The sequence below is a fragment of the Cynocephalus volans genome, chromosome 16, assembly GCF_027409185.1.
Source record: "Cynocephalus volans isolate mCynVol1 chromosome 16, mCynVol1.pri, whole genome shotgun sequence".
Taxonomy (NCBI): domain Eukaryota; kingdom Metazoa; phylum Chordata; class Mammalia; order Dermoptera; family Cynocephalidae; genus Cynocephalus; species Cynocephalus volans.
Window position 1 is genome coordinate 20,107,561 of NC_084475.1, and position 17,538 is coordinate 20,125,098.

The 17,538-nt window shown below is 45.0% G+C and overlaps 1 protein-coding gene across 9 annotated transcripts in view; it reads right to left on the reverse strand.

The window, feature by feature from the left end:
• TBC1D16 (TBC1 domain family member 16) overlaps positions 1 to 17,538 on the reverse strand; it is an 83,016-nt gene that overhangs the window by 16,919 nt on the left and 48,559 nt on the right. The window contains exon 1 of one of the 9 annotated variants that reach the window (XM_063080674.1): positions 9,541 to 9,568. The exons of the other annotated variants lie outside the window; for them this stretch is intronic. The gene's annotated coding sequence lies outside the window, so the exon portion shown is untranslated. Of the gene's footprint in view, positions 1 to 9,540; positions 9,569 to 17,538 lie in introns of those variants that run through there. 9 annotated transcript variants of the gene reach the window in all.

A 17,538-nucleotide genomic window follows, 5' to 3' on the forward strand; every position in this document is an offset into this window, starting at 1 on the left:
TAGAATGGTTAACTGCTTCTCATGTGCCATTATCGCATTTAATCCTCTCGATAATCCTGTGAGTACTGGTGTCACCCCATTGTACAGAAGAGGACACCAAGGCCCAGAGGTTAAGAGACTTGCCCGAGGTCACATAGGGAGCAGGTGGTACAGCTGTCATCAAAGCCCCAGTCTGCGGCCCACATTCTCAGCAGCACATTTTACAGCCTCCACGTCTGCAGTCCAGCAACCCAACCCCATCTATTCTGCTTTTTAAAAAAATTCATGGGGCCGAGCCCGTGGTGCACTCAGGAGAGTGTGGCGCTGGGAGCGCAGCAACACTCCCGCCGCGAGTTGGGATCCTATATAGGAATGGCCGGTGCACTCACTGGCTGAGTGCCGGTCACGAAAAAGACAAAAAAAAAAAAAAATTCATGAATGTGTTACATTCCTGACTGTAAAATATTTTATTACACGGATTCAGCCACACCGCAGGTTAAATTCTTGAGATTTAATAGTAATGTCTAGCAAATGCCTGCTAAAATATAATCAGAGTAGAGGCAAGATTCGGTCTGGACCCCCCATCCCCCGCCCCGCAGCATCCTGTAGAACCCGCTGCAGCCGCCTCAGGCTGCTTTTCTGATGGAGCCCCGAATGTAAAAGCGCCTCTTCCTCACATGGGTACCAGGTCTCTGAAAAAAGCTACTTTGGATGGCTCCAGCACAATCTCTCCTAACCCGGAACGTCCTCAAAGAGAAAGACAGGCCTTTACAGAACCCTTGGCTGCTTCTAGAACAGTCTGGACCTGGTGTGTGGGATGCGGGTTTTCTTCCCTACATGCTAAAGGAAGTGGGCTGGCTGAGCCAGATCCCCCCATTTCTGGGGGGCATCTGGACTCTTCGAAGAGACAGACTCAGGTACCACTACATAGCGGATAGGCAGGCAGGCAGGTAGATAACTTGAACCACCACAGCCACACAGCAAGCGAGGCCCCAAAACACTGAGGGTCCTCCCAAGCCTTCCCCAGTGGACCCCTGACCTGGCTGCGCTGTGAAATCACTGGCCATAAAACAAGGCCAGCCGCACGTCTGAAGAAGACCCCCGGCACACCACCTTATGCAGCCTTTCATAATCTGCTTATTGAAAAGGAGGCCACAGTGGCTGGGAGGGCTTGTGCTCGGCCAGCTTCCTGGGCAGCCCATCCCTGGTCCCCTCCAATCCCACCAGAGAGGGGCCACCAAAGGGTGGCATTACTTCCAGCCCCCAATCCTTCTCACCACCCCACCAGACACACCCAGTATGATCCTCTAAAACTTGTACACCCTCCTGCACCTTGTGTCCCACTCACCCTGTGGGGCAGGCCAAGGTGTCCAGAAACCAGAGAGAAGACGGAGACTCACTCCGGCAGAGTCATGGGTGGAAGGCCTCTGCTCCGCTGCTGGAACCTATTTCAGACCAGGAAAGAGCCCCAGAGAGAGAGGCCACCCCTCACCTTCCCCCCAGCAACATGCCTCTGGGCAGAAGTCTGCTTAAACCCTTTTACAACTCCTTAGGGGCAAATTATTTGCATTAATTAACTGGTTGATTCATTAATTCAAGACACTAGGCTTGGGACCTACAGCTGGGTTTCCACAGGTTCAAACTGGAGCAACGATGACAGGAGCCTCGGTTCTCTGTTTACCTGGGGCCCTTCTGAGCAGAGGCCACCAGTGTGGTCATGTGGGACTATGTCTCTGCTTCGAGACTGGCTGCCATGGGGTCAGGGCTGTATCATCCCCAGCTCGCAGCACTGCCTTGGCACAGCACACAGTTGTGTAACACCCATGCCTGGAATGAAAATGTAAAAGTTCTGGGAATTTTGAACTCATAGAAAAATAATTTTAAAGGAAATAAAATCTGGGGAAAATTAAAATATGTCCAGTTTTTAAAATTTTTACTATCTTTGTACACTTGTAAAGCAATTGAATTTTAAGAATATTCATATGTGCTGCAAATAATTTGGTTTGTTCATCAAATTATTGTGTGTGATGCATTAAAATTAAGAGGATGTTTTATTCAGGTAATAACTCCCCAAATGCTATTAAGTTAAAAATGTTTTATAGATAGAGCTATAAGATGCTAAACTTTAAGAAACGTAGCGTGTCTTCATTTCTATCATTTTCTGAGGATCTCCAACATGCAAAAGCAGATAGGAAAAAGAGAAGTTGGCAATATCGCAGCATACACGGAAAGTCAGTTCTTTCTCCACGTAGTAAACCAGGCAATGTCAGATACACAGTTGGAAATTTAAAATGGCCTGAAGTCCTCTGCAGCTCGTCCTGTCGAGAGCGGCATCTGTCTCCCTGCCTCAGATCTGGATGGGCCTTGCTGTGACTGATAGAACGTGGCAGCAGTGTTGTGTGAGCTGCAGGGCCTGAGCCTCAAGAAGCCCAGCAGCTCCTGCAGCCTCCCCTCAGTGCAGCTCAGGCAGGAAGGACAGAGACCATGAGAGAGAGACCCTCGGCTGACAGCACCAGAGCCCCAACACCTGTGAGCACTGGCCATTTCAGCACCCTCACGTGAGCATCGCCGTGGAGCCTCCAGGTGTCTGCAGCCACCTGAATGAGACCTAGAGAGCCCCGCAGAACAGCCTGTCCACATCTAGCCCAAAGTGAAGATCTGCGAGCACAGAAAGGCAGGTGTTTTAAGCTGCTCAGCCTGGGGGCTGTTTGTTATGCAGCCATAGGCAACTGATACACACAGGAAGTGTCTGTTTTCAGAAAATGCTTGAGGGGGTAGGAGAGAGCTTCCAAACATATTGAGTTGTGATTCTCAATGTCAAAGAGACACTGGGGCAAGATTTTAACATTATTTAAAATATCTACACCTCTAAATTTGCTCTTGCTTTTCTTCATCCTGAGCCTTTTGATTCTGCTGAATGAAAAGTCAATGGAACCCCAGCTGGAGTTCGCAAGCCTAGTGTCCTGAATTAATGAATCAATCAGTTGATTAATTAATGCAAATAATTTGCCCTAAGGAGTTGTAAAAGGGTTTAAGCAGACTTCTGCCTGGAGGCATCTTGCTGGATGGAAGGGTGGGGTGTCCTCTCACTCCGGGACTCTTTCTTGGTTGGAAATTGACTCATTCCCCTGCACGAGTCCAGTGTTCTCTGGCTCCAGCAGCAGAGCAGGGGGTCTTCTGCCCAAGACTCTGCCAGAGTGAGTCTCCGTCTTCTCCCTGCTTTCTGGGCACCATGGCCTGCCCCATAGGGTGAGCCAGGGTGCTGAGAGGGGTGTGCCGTTTTGGAGGATCATGCTGGGTGTGTCTGGTGTGGTGGTAAGAAGGATGAGGGAGTGCTGGAAGTAATGCCACCCTTGGGTGGCCCCTCATAATTGCCAGAACTTGGAAGTAACCAAGATGTCCTTTGGTAGGTGACTAGATAAACTGCGGTACATCCAGACAATGGAATATCATCTATCACTAAAAAGAAATGAGCTATTAAGCCATGAAAAGACACGGAAGAACTTTAAATGCATATTACTAAGTGAAAGAAGCCAGTCTGAAGAGGCTGCATACAGTATGACTCCAACCATATGACACTGTGCAAAAGGCAAAGCTATGGAGACAGTAGAAAGATCAGTGGCTGCCAGGAGTTAGTGGGGAGGGAGGAAAGGACAGGTGGAGCTCGCAGCATTTTCAGAGCAATTTCAGACGTGGATACACGTCGTTATACATCTGCCCCAAACCATTGAACGTACGACACCAAGAGTCAACCCTAATTTAAACTGTGGACTTTGGGTGATAATGATGTGCCAGTGAAGGTTCCTTGATGGTAAAAAATGCACCCATTCCATAGAGGATGTTGACAAGGGGGAGACTGAGTGTGTGGGGGCAGGGGTATGGAGAATGCTCTGTACTTTCTGCTCAATATGGCTATGAACCTAAAACTGCTCTAAAAAATAAAGTTTATTTTTAAAAAACCAACCAAACAAAATGAAAAGCCAAGGAACAAACTGGGACATACGAGTATATATGGTAAGGATTAATATCTTTGATATGTAAAAAGTATGCAAATCAAAAAGAAAGAAAAAAAAAGAATGCCCAACAGAAAACTGGCCAAAGGGGAAAAAAAGCACAATTCATTAGAGAAGAAATACAAATAAACAATAACATTTTCATGTCCACAGTAATAAAATAAATGCAAATGGAAACATGATACCATTTGGGGGGGAAGGGTTATGAAATTGGCAGGAATTAAAAGATTATAAAATCTAGTATAGGCAAGGATTTGGGGAAACAGACATTCTTGGACAGCTTTGGGGAGACGTAAACTGGCCAAATTTGAATGGCAATTTGGAAATAGGATGCAAAAGGCTTAAAAATGTGTACACATTTTGACTCTTTACTTTCACTTCTAGGAATCAATCCTAAGAAAATAGCCAGAGATGCCCACAAAAAATACATACATGAATAGATGCAGAAAAAGCATTTGACAAAAATCCAGTGCTCATTTATGATAAAACTGTCCACCAACTCACAAACTAGGAATAGAAGGGCACCTTCTCAAATTGATAAAGGACACCTGCAAATATCCTACAGTCAACACCATACGTAATGGTAAAAGCCTGAATTGTTTTCCCGCAAGATCAGGAACAAGGTAAGAATTCCCACTTTTACCACTTCTAGTCAGTGCTGTACTGGAGGCCCTAGCCTCCGCATCAGACAAGAAAAGGAAATGAAAGGCCTAGAGACTGGAAAAGAACAAGTAAAACTGTCCCTATTTGCAGAGGATATGATTGTTTACATGAAAAATCTCATAGGATTTATTAAACAACGATTAGAACTAATAAGTAAATTCAGCAAGATTACACAATAAAAGGGAAATATAGAAAAATCAATTGTATTCTTACATGCTAGCAATGCATAATTCAAAAATGAAATAAATAAAACATTCAATTTATAGAAGACTAAAAAGCCTGTATAAAATACTTAGAAATAAGTCTAACAAAAGACTTTCAAGACCTCCATACTGAAAAAGATAAAAGATGCTGAGAGAAATCAAAGAAGACTCAAAGAAACAGAGAAATATACCATGTCAATGGATTAAAACCATCAGCATTGTTAAGATGGTGATCTTGCCAAACTGATCGATAGGTTCAACACAATCCTAATTAAAATTCCAGCAGGAATTTTTGGTAGAAATTGATAAGCTGACTCTAAAATTTTTTAAGGACATGCCAAAGACCTAGAATGATCACAGCAATTTTAAAATAGAACAAAGTTGGAGGACTTATCTGGTTTGAGACTTACAAAGCAACAGTAATCAAGATAGTCCAATATTAGTGAAAAGACAAATATGATTGAAACAGACAAATAATCAATGGAACAGAATAGAGATTTCAGAAGTAGACAAATATGATCAATTGATTATTGACAAAGGTGCAGAGGCAGTTCAACAGAGAAAGGATAGTTTTTCAACAAATGGTGTTGCATCAACTGGATATCTCTATGAAAAAAAACCAACCCTTTCCTCATGTCACACCCCAAAATTAACTCAAAATGGATCACAAACCTAGATGTGAAACCTATAACTGTAAAAATTCTAGAAGAATCCATAAAAGAAAACCTTTGCCACTTCAGAATAGGCTCGGGTTTCTTAGAACACAAAAAGCACAAAACCATAAAATAAATACTTAATAAATTGGAAAATTAAAAGTGTTTTTCTTCAAAATACTCCATTGAAAGAAACAAAGATGCAAGTGACAGCCTGAGAGAAAATATTCAAAAAACATGTATCCAATAAAGGACTTGTATCTGGAATATGTTTAAGGAAATCTTCAATGAAATAGTATTGTTAGACAAATGTTTCTTAGATATGACATCAAACCATGACTATAAAAGAAAAAAAGAGATAAACTGGACTTTATTAAAATGAAAAACTGCTCTTTGAAAAACACTGTTAAAAAAGTTAAAAGACATGCCACAGACAGGGAAAAGATATTTGCAAGTCACATATCTGATAAAGGCTTAGTATCTGGAATATATAAAAAACCCTCAAAACTTGGTAATAAGAAAACAACACGATTTAAAAATGGGCAAAAGATTTGGAAAGATACTTACCAGAGAAGATATTCCGATGGCAAATAAGCACAAGAAAAGGTGCTCGATATGATTAATCATTAAGAAAATGAAAACTGACAACACAATGGGATGTAAGGAAACAGGATGTGGTACACTACACACCTGTCACAATGACTGAAAAAGAAAGGAACAAAAGTTGACGGTGTCAAGTGCTGGCAGGAGGCAGAACAACTGGAATGCTCAGGCATTGCTGAAATGAATGAATGAATGAGCCACTTTGGAAAATAGTTTGGCAGTGTCTTAAAAAGTCACTCTCAGTAATCTCACTAGTAGGTATTTACCCAAGAGACATGAACAGTGTTCACACAAAAACCTGTGTGTAAATGTTTATAGCAATTTTATTCATAATCACAAAAACAAGAAACAACACAACTGTCTTTCAACTGCTGAAAGAATAAGCAAACAGTAGTACATCCATCCGATGGAATGCTACTGCTGATACACATATGCATGAATCTCAGATGTACCATGTTCAGTGAAAGAAGCCAGACACAAAAGACCACACGAAGATACGCTGTATCATGAGCAATCGGGGAAATGCAAATTAAAACCAAAATGAGACACTCCTACACATCTATTAGAATGGCTACAATTAAAAAGACCGATGTGCTGAGTGTTGATGAGGACACAGAGGAACTGGAGCTCTCACACACTGTTGGTGGGAATGTAACACAGTACAACCCCACTTGGAAACAGTTTGGCAGTTCCTTAAAACTTAAACATACACCTACTACATAACCCAGTTATTTCGCTCCCAGGTATTTACAAAGAGAAATAAAAACATATGTCCACACGCAGAGAACTGTACACAAATGCTCACAGCAGCTTTATTTGTAATAGCTAAGAACTGAAAACAACCCAGTGGTTTATCAACAGCTAAATGTAGCAACAAATGGTGGTATACACATACAATGGCATACTCAGCAATAACAAGCAATGAACTATTAATATATGCAACTATATGTGGATACATTGCAAAGCTATTACGCTGAGTGAAAGAAACCAGACAAAAATGACCGTACACTGTATCATTCCATTTATGTAAAATTCTAGGAAAGTCAAACTAATCTATAGCAATGGAAAGCAGATAAGTTATTGTTTTCCTAATTTTTTCATTGTGTTAAAATACACCTAACACAAGATTTACCATCTTTACCAGTTTTAAGTATACAGTTCAGTGGTATTATTCACAACGTTGTGCAACCATCACGGCCGTCCATCTCCAGAACTCCTTTCATCTTGTAGAACTGAGACTCTGTCCCTGGAAACAATGACTCCCCATCACCCCCAACCTCCTAGTCCCTGGAAACCCCATTCTGCTTTCTGCCTCTACGAATTTTACTGTTCTAGGAACCTCGTATAAGTGGAATCATACTGCATTTGTCCTTTTGTGTCTGGCTTATTTCATTTAACATACTGTTCTCAAGGTTCGCCCATGTTGTTGCACATGTCAGAAGTGCCTTCCGTTTTAAGGCTGCATGATATTCCATTGTATGGACATAGTGCCATCCGTTTATCCATTCATCCATTGATGGGCACTTGGGCTGCTTCCACATCTTGGCTATTTTGAGTAATGCTTCTATGAATATAGGTGTACACATATCTCTTGTGTCCCTGCTCTCAATTCTTTTGGATATATGCTCCATAGTGGAGTTGCTGGATCATACAGTAATTCTATTTTTAATTCTTTGAAACTGTTTCCCACAGCAGCTGCACCATTTCACATTCCCACCAGCAGTGCACAAGAGCTCCAGTTTCTCCACACCCTTGCCAACATTTGTTATTTTCTGTTGGGTTTTTTTTTTTTTTTCATAGTAGCAGTTGTAATGGATGTGAGGTGGTATCTCATTATAGTTTTAATTTGCATTTCCCTGATAATTAGTGACAATGAGCACCTTTTCATGTGCTTATTGGCCATTTGTATATCTTCTTTGGAGAAATATCTTTTTAAGTCCTTTGCCCATTTTGAATTGGGTTGTTTGGTTTTTTGTTGTTGAGATTTAGTTCTCTATGTATTTGGATATAAATCCCTTAGTAGATATATGATTTGAAAATATTTTCTCATATTCTGTGGGCTGCCTTTTTACTGTGTTGATAGTGTGTTTTAATGCACAAGATTTAAAATTTTTTAACAAGTCCAATTGGTTTATTTTTTCTTTTGTTGCTGGTGCCTTTGGCGTCATATTCAAGAAATCACTGACAAAGTACAGAGAGACTTTGGGGGCAGGGACTGGAGGGAGGGAGAGCTCATAAAAGGATATAGGGAAGTTCTGGGGGTGATGGATATGTTCATTTTTTTGATTGTGATGGTTTCACAGGTGTATATGTCAAAACCAATCAAACTGTACATTTCAAACATGCAGTTTAGTATTGAAGCATCATGTGCAGTGATACCTCAATAAAGTTATAAAAACCCCACCAATATTCAACTCAGTATTATTGATAAGTTTCCAACAATAGGAATAGGAATATTTTGATATACTGTGGTGCATTCATATGATACAACACCATTAAGCTATTATGAAATATCTTATGACAGTATTTAAGGACCAAAGAAAATGCTCGTGCTATTATGTTGAATGAAGAAAGTAGGATGCACAACTATATAAAATATATCAGTATGGTTTTATATAAAGTATATACTTATAGCCATTTTATATCTACCTAAATATATCATAGAAGTAGAAAATGACACGAAATTATAATAATAATGATCATCTCTAGGTGGCATAATTATAGTTTATTTTCATCTCATTCTTTACTTTTTCAAATATTCTAAAAGGAATAATGTATCATGGTGATAATCAGAAATAATGAGCTAATCTTCTGCGCTTTTTTTTTTTTTCTACAAGAAGTCTGTATCTCTTTTTCTATTACAAAACCAACAAGGATAATTTAGGAGAGAAAAACAGAAAATAAAAAGGAGAGGCACACAGAACGAATCATCGCGGTCACCAGTTATTAGATCTTCCCATATGCGGGGAGCTCTGCTAATTGCCTAAAGACTTTCTTATATCAGCCTTGTGAGTGAGATAGCATTAACCCCGTTTTATAGCTAAGGAGACTGAGGCCAGGAGTAATGTCCTCAAATTTCACAAATGATAAATGGCAGAGCAGGGATGGACAGCCAGAGGTGGCTGACCCCAAGCTCAAGCTCCTGGCCCCTTCGGTGTATAGCTTCCAGAGACATGGCAGCAACAACTTAAAAAGAAAACAGCATTCTGCTCTATAAAGCGACATCTCTTAAAAATGCTTCTGAACGCGTGTCTACTTCTCCCCGCTGCCCCATGCTCCTGGCTCAGAAGCTGCCAATGGTCAGGCTTTGTCTACCAGGAAAGCCCCATCCTCAGCCTGACATTTAATCCGTGCCACAAGCTGACCTTGATTCATCTGTCCTGTTTCCTCTCATATTAGTGTCCTAGGGCAGCTGCAAAAAATTACCACGATCGCATGGCTTGAAACAGTAGAGATGTACTCTCTCGCAGCTCTGGAGACCAGGAATCTGAAGTCGAGGTGTCAGCAGGTGTCCCTCTCTGAAAGTCTAGGGGAGATGCCTTCCTGGCCTCTCTCTAGCTTCTGGAAGTTCCTGGCAATCCGTGGCCTTCCCTGGCTTGCAGCTGCATCAGTCCAGTCTCGCCTCCATCGTCATACGCCCTTCTTCCCTCTGTGTCTCTGTTTTCTTATGAGGACACCAGTCATTGGATTAGGGCCCACCCTAATCAGAATGACCCTCATCTTAACTAATTACGTCTGCAAAGACCCTATTTCCAAATAAGGTTGCATTTTGAGGTTTCAGGTGGACATGAATTTGGGGGGACACTATTCAACCCACTGTACCCCTTAACATGCCCCCATTATTTTGCAGGCAAATTTGACAACCCACTTCCTTTCCATATCTTGCAAACTGCTCTCTCTCAGATTTGCTTGCTTGGATTCCTCTCTCTCGTCTGCCTGTGCCACCGCTCTCTCTGTTCCTGTTGTTCTCACTGTCCAGGGCCCAGCATAAATACCACCTCCTCCACGCCACCTGCCTTGGATCCACAGGGAAGCCACTAAGTAGAGTGTTGAGACATGTAGCAGGTCCAACATATGCTGATTTTACTTTATTTCTTGGAAAATCTTTAGAAATTCATCATTATTTTTGTGTGTTTTGCTTTTTGATTTTGTATAAGTCACTTGTTGACACCAAAACCAAAGACATCTCAAGAAAACAAAACTTTAGATCTTTATGAAAATCCCTTATGACTTGAGACAGAAAATCCTAACAAAATACTCACAAACTGAAACCGACAACATATAAGAAGGATTATAAACCATGACCAAGTGGGATTTATCCCAGGAATGCAAGGTTGGCTCAACATACAAAGAGTAGTCAGTATAATACACTAGGTTAATAAAACAAAGGACAGGGCCGAACCTGTGGCTCACTCGGGAGAGTGCGGCGCTGGGAGCGCAGCGGCACTGGGAGCGCTGAGGCCACCGGTTTGGATCCTATATAGGGATGGCCGGTGCGCTCACTGGCTGAGCGCGGTGTGCACGACACCAAGCCAAGGGTTGCGATCCCCTTACCAGTCACAAAAAAAATAAAAAAATAAAACAAAGGACAAAAAACACAATCATCTCAATAGATGCAGAAGAACATTTGACAAATCCAACACCCTTTCATGATAAAACACACTCACTGAATTAAAAATAGAAAGGAACTTTCTCACTCTGATAATGGGCATGGATGAAAAACCCACAAATTCAATGGTTAAAGACTCAAAGCTGTTCCCCATAAGGTCAGGAAGAAGACAAGGATGTCCACTTTCACCATTCCTATTCACCACTGCACTGGAGGCTCTACCCAGAGCAGCTGGGCAAGATGAAAAAATAACAGGCATCCAGACTGGAAAGAATTTGCAATTCACGCACACGCACGCACGTGTGCAAAGTATAAGATTTATGCACTGAAGACTACAAAACATTGTTGAAACAAAGTCCTAATAAATGGGAAGACATCTGTGTTTATGGATTAAAAGACTTAATGTTCTTAAGATGGCTAAACTCCCCAAATTGATCCATAGATTCAACACAATCCCTATCAAACACAATCCCTCCCAGCTGCCTTTTTGGCAGATTTCGACAAGTTGATCCTAAAACTATATGGAAATGCAAGGCACCCAAAATAGCCAAAACAATATTGAAAAAGAAGCACAAAGCTGGAGCACTCACATTTCCGAATTGCAGAACTTACCACAAAGCTACAGTGATCAAGATGGTATGGCGCTGGCAGAGTGACAAACGTATTGATCAATGGAACGGAACTGAGCGTCCAGAAACAAACCCAGACACTTATGGTCAGCTGAGTTCTGACAAGGGCGCCAAAACAACGCAGTGGGGAAAAGAAGAGTCTTTTCAACAAATGGCGTGTCGACAATTGGATATCCACGCACAAGAGAACAAAGCTAGACCATAACCCCACACCATCTATTATTATTTTTGGCACCTGGCCTGTGTGGTGATCTGAACCCTCAACTTTGGTGTTACAAGGCTGCGCTCTAACTAACTGAGCTAGCCGGCCAGCCCCCATTTACAAAAATTAACTCAAAATGGATCAAAGACCTAAGTGTAAGAGCAAAAGTTATAAAACTCTTAGAGGAAAACACAGGCATCAGTCTTTATGACCTTGAACTAGAAAATGTTTTCTTCAATATGACATTGAAAGCACTAGCAATCAATGAAAAAATAATTGCCAAAAGGTGAAATAATACAAAAGTCCATCAAGTCATGAATGAATAAACACAGTGTGGTCTGTCCATACAGTGGAATATTATTCAGCCATAAAAAGTAATGAAGTACTGATATATGCTACAAGACAGATGACTCTTCAAAACATCATGGGACATGAAAGAAGCCATACACAAAAGGCCACCTATTCAACGATTCCGTTTATATGAAATACTCAGACTAGGCAAACCCATAGAGACAGGAAGCGATGCCAGAGGCTAAGGGAGGGAGAAATGGGTTGTAACTGCTAATGAGTATAGGGTTTCTTTTTGGAGTGATGGAAATGTTCTGGAATTAGATTGTGGTGATGGTTGCACAACTGCGTGAATGTGCTAAATGCCACCACAGTGTCCACTTTAAAAGGCTGACTTTTACGCTATGTGAATTATGTCAATACAAAGAAGCCACTGGGTGCCCATTCTCTTGTGTCTGATTCATCTTGTAGGTATCCCAGCCAAGGGTCTTCACAAAGTATGACCTCAGAGATTACTTGTTCATTCAACAAAAAGTTCTGAGTGCCTGCCTGAACTGGGGACAATGAGACATGATCCCCACCCGTACAGAGCTTCATTCTGGTGGGGGAATGAGGCAGTAAGTGCATGAAGGGGCAACTGAGTCACAGGTGCTTTCCCAGGCAGAAGCACTGTGGTGGGAGTGGAGGTGCTGGACATGGCCACTCTGGAGAGGGGATCTTGGGGGGCCTTGGTGAGGCCCAAAGGGTGGGGAAGAGTCAGTAAAGAGCTTAGGGGAAACACATGAAATAAGCTGAGCATAAGAAAAAGCACTTGTCCTTATATCCGTCCTACTGCGAAAATGGCACCCACCCCCCGAAACAGAAATTCAGTTTGCTCCTGAGTTGTTCCATTTAACCTGCCTCCTGGTATGAGAAAAGAAGTTGTCTCATATCATTAAGTAATTTTACATTAAAATACACTCCCCGTATGTTTTTTAGTGGCCTAAAATTTGTAAGTAACAAATAAATTCATTTTTTGTGGTTAAAAATTCCAAACATACTGAAGCGTGCAGAACCAGCACTGGAATTCCTGTCCCAGGCACTGCTCCACCAGAAGTCGTCCTTGTCAGTAGCTTGGTGACTGTTCTTCCAAACCCCATTTTACATGTTTACACACAGCTGAAGACACAATTTTGGAACGATGGCTCAGGAGCAATTAAAAAAGTATAGCCCTTAATCCTTTATTCCACTTGACTCAGTAAAGTGGGGGCAATTGCTCTTTCCTGCATCAGTCAACTTCATTCAGGACTGACTTGAGGAAGCAGGTCCCCCCCGCTGCTGGGACACTTGGGTCTCACAGGACAGTAAGCTGAGGACACGGGTCATGTTGACACACACAGGAGCAGAAGGTGCTAGGAGGTGTCAGACGGGAGCATCGCATGGGGCAGGGATGCGGACTCTGCCAAGTCTTCATCTGAGAGGAGGTGGCGTGGGGGCTGGTCTTGGGGGGGTCCTTGGAGGGAAGAAAGAGCCTGGGAAGAACTTGTGGGGAAGGAAAGAGAAGGATCCCAGAAAGGCCGGTCAGAGCACTCCGAGAGGGGCCCTGGCACTGATTTTCAAAAAGGTTGCCCAAAAGAATCAAAAGCAGGGTCTCAAAGAGATACGTGTGCACCAACGTTCACAGCAGCACTATTCACAAAAGCCCGAGGTGGAAAAAACTCAACTGGCCCATCAGCTGATGGACGGATAAGCAAAATGTGGTCCATCCATGCAACAAATTATGAGGCAGCCTTATAAAGGAAGGGAATTTTGACACGTGCTACATCACAGATGAAACTCGAGGACATTAGGGGACACAAAAGGACGAATACCATAGGATTCCACTTAGAGGAGGTCCCTAGAATAGTCCAGTTCATAGAGACGGAAAGTTCAATGGTGGCCGCCAGGGCCTGGGGAGCAGAGGATGAGGAGCTGGCGTTTCATGGGGACAGAGCTTCAGTTCGGGAAGACGCAAAAGCTCTGGAGACGGACGGTGGTGACGGCTGCACAACAGTGTAGATGTGCTTCACGCCACTGAGCTGTGCACTTAAAAGTGGTTAAAATGGTAAATTTTACGTTACGTATATTTCACCACAATTTAACAAAAAATGGGTTCGTGCTTTGGAGTTTCTCGGTTTCCCCCATCCTAAAGCCCATTCGCTCACCTTCCCTTGCCCTCCCTGGCTCTCATCAGGCAGGACAGCCAGGCTAGACCAGCAGTGGGACTGGCTGGCCTGGGGACCCTCGCACAGGCCGCACACTGGCACACGGAGCTGGAGGGAAGCTCTGTTCATGCTCATTACCCAGGGGAGCCACTTTGGTTTATTTTGAGGACGTGAAGAGTTTGCGGAACAGGTTTAGGAACGCTGAAGGAGGGGGCAGGAGGCTGGCCACCTTGCTTTCAGAGTGACTTTGGGACCATCTCCCTGTCCGATTCCTGATTCAGCCTCGGTTTTCGTCTCTGACCTGGGCTGGGTAGGATGTCTGCACCACACGCGGAGCACCGCCCAGCAGCCCCTGCGTCCTCCACGCGTAAGGAAGCCCGTGCAAGTCGGTCTCCTCCTCCACTTCGTCGCTATTTTTCCCCTCTGGCAGCAGACGTGGAGAGGAACAAGCAACTCACTGCTCCACTTGCAGGGCCACAGAGACCCAGGAAAATCCTCCAGTCCGTGCAGCGTTCCTCACGCCTCCAGTGGGGCTTTGGATTTGGGGACAGTAAGTTTTGTTTTGTTTTGTATTTCCTTCTCATTTGGCAAACTCGATGTCAGGAAAGCCAGCTGCTGGGTTCAAGAAAGAAAAAACAAACCCGATCTCCTGTAATCTACCTGGATTGAGACGCCCGGCATTGTGCAGCCGTGCTCTGGCCGGCTGGAATTTCTTCCCCAGACCAGCCCTATTCACACACTTGGCCCCAGCTGGCTGCGAGGTTTTCTTGGAACCCCTGCCTCCTACGTGGCCTACTTAAAAGGCCGCTCTGAGCCAACCAGGTGTTCTTTAAGCCCTTGTGAAGATTCCTTGATCGGTTAGACAAAAAGGTTGCTTAAAAGGATAAGAGACCTGAGGCAACTGGAATGTTCTCTGGAGCCCCAGCTCCTGATTTCAAAGGATCAATGAATGACAAAGGTGTTGGGGTAGGGGGTGTGGGCATTAAGAGAGCCACCACCCACAACAGGTGCCCCCAAAGTGGAAAAGACAAATATCACCTTTTACCCCAGTCTGCAACCAACAACCCCAAACCTGTCACTGGCAGCCCATGAACTCTGTCCCTGCAGCCCTGGGTACAGATGTGATTCCTGGCAATGCCCGTGTCTGCCCACACTGGGGGAACAGAAGTCGCGCTCTGGAATGGACAGGGTGTGTACAGAGACCTGGCAGGGCCCCCAGGTTTCAGAACGGCAACAGCTTCAGCAGGCAGCTCTCCGGGTGCCAAGGACAAACCACTCTGCACCCTCACAGTCTCTGCCCGTTCTCAGGCAAGTTTGCCAACCAGGGTATGGGGGCCCAGGTAGCTGTGACAGTGCCGGGCGTTTCCGAGTTCTGTTTTGTCCTCGCTGGGCTAACGGCTCCACACACAGGTCAGCCTGTGATCTTGACCTTACTGTTCCTCATCCAGGCAAAGTCAAGAGCAAGGACCAACAGGTACAGGGCAGTTAATGATTCTAAAGATCTATACGAGATCCTCACGCATCTCTGTTAGCACGCCCACTTTTCAGGTGAGAAAACTGAGACCCAGAGAGGCCTGGTCATTGCTCAGGGCCATGCTATGCCTCTGACCAGTGAACTAAGCTGTCTCTCTTGCACCAGGGGAAGGCGTCTCTGTACCCTCTGTCACGTCCCAAGCACAAGGCATTTTCTCATAGAGGGCTTTCAAAGGTTGGCCGAACAAAAGGAGTCAATGGAAAATACGGGAAGATGAGTTCTAAAGAAAAAAGGACATGGATGGGAAGGACAGACTCGTGGCAGTGCGTGTGCACGTGTGTGCTTAATACCTGGAACATGAGTGATTGCGTGAGGAGTGTGCCCACCTTCCTCCTCACAAAGACAAGCCCAAGAAGGTCAAGGAAGCATCCACAGAAAAGCAGCTTAGGGGATTGTAGTGAAAATCAGGAGACCCAACCAGCAGAACCCCAGAGCTCCTGACTCAACAGAGCCCCTGGCTGCACGCAGGTGGTGATAAACCAAGCCCTCAGGTCTTCTCCACGTCGCCAAACCTGGGGTCAAGTCCACTGAGGCAGGAAGCCAAGTGGAACACACACATTTGAGATTTTACCGAAACTTTTCCTTGGACAGCGCCTTCTGGTTTGTCTGACACAAACGCCAAGTGACTCCCCCTCAGTGGAGTCAGATGCTTGGAGGTGGGCGGCTGCCCCACGCCCTTCCCTCCTGCCTCGTCCGCTCCTCCTGTTTAACCAGCCCAGGGGGGCCCACACTAGGTCAGTTTGCAGGAAACACAGGATGGGATCCTCTCTATTGCTGGTTTAGCTGCTCCGGTGACTTGGATTGTAAGTTCCCAGACTATCTGGCAGGAGAAAGGAACAACAGACAGCATCCAACCCAAGTGTTTCTGCTGCCCGTAAACCCACTCTCAACAGCCCATCCAGAATGTTCTACCACTCCCTGGGTCATCTTGCATCTTCCCCAACAAGGACAGCACTGGTCCCGCATTTGAACCTTTCCTGAAGTCCCTCCTCCTCTGCTATCCCCTCACTACATGGACAGAAGTGAAGACACACCGAGCCCTGCCCCATCCTGGAGGATGGTCCCCAGTGCACACAATTTGTGACATTCCAGAGGAGAGGATGGGATGGAAAGGGATTACTATAGAGCAGCCGCCTGCCACCTCCAGGTCTCTTGACTCCACTGAGAGGGAGACCACCTTCCCTGACCCCTCATCCCCTGGCCCCGAGCCCTCTCCCAGCACATGTGCCACCCCTGCTGTGTCCTGCTCCCCCGAGCATGGATGGTGTCCTCACTGTCTTTGGAGCCCTCCTCCGACGAGTGCCTGACACTGAGGAGGACAGGATGACGAAGGAAGTATCACTGTCTGCACCTTAACGTCTGTGTCTGTAAAGCAGTGATGAGCTTGGCTGGACTCTCTGATCTCTAAGACCCCATTAGGCTTTAAAATTCTAGCAGTTTCTAAAATGCACATGAAGCTAACCATTCCAAGCAAAACCGAAGCACGTCTGCCAGCATTAGCATCACACGCACGTGCATGGCAGCTCCCCGCTGCCCACCGAGGGAGGCGGCCTGGCTCCAGGCTCTGCTGGCAGAGCCAGCCGGCCATGCACAGCGGGAGGATCAATGTCGCTTCCGGAGCAGCGGCCCAGAGCAATAAACCTTCAGGACTGTGGCGATGTCTGCTGCCAGGGTGCAGCTTGGACACTGAGGAGGCCCCTGGGAACCGCTTCTCTAGGCGCAAGATGTCGATCCTGACCGACGTGGATGGAAGGTGATCGGAGCCTGAGTCCGTGTTCCTGCAGCCCCAGCTCCCCCGCGGGGGTCATGCTTAAGAGTGCCCTCAGCCCACACCCGAGACAACCCGGACAAGAAGGGCAGAGCAGGGGACAGATCGCAGCTGTCCACGTGGACATCACGCTCCCGGGAGCGGCCTAGCTCGGGCGACTAGCTCTGCCGTTCTCCCCGACACCACGAGAGACGCTAGGGATAATTATGAA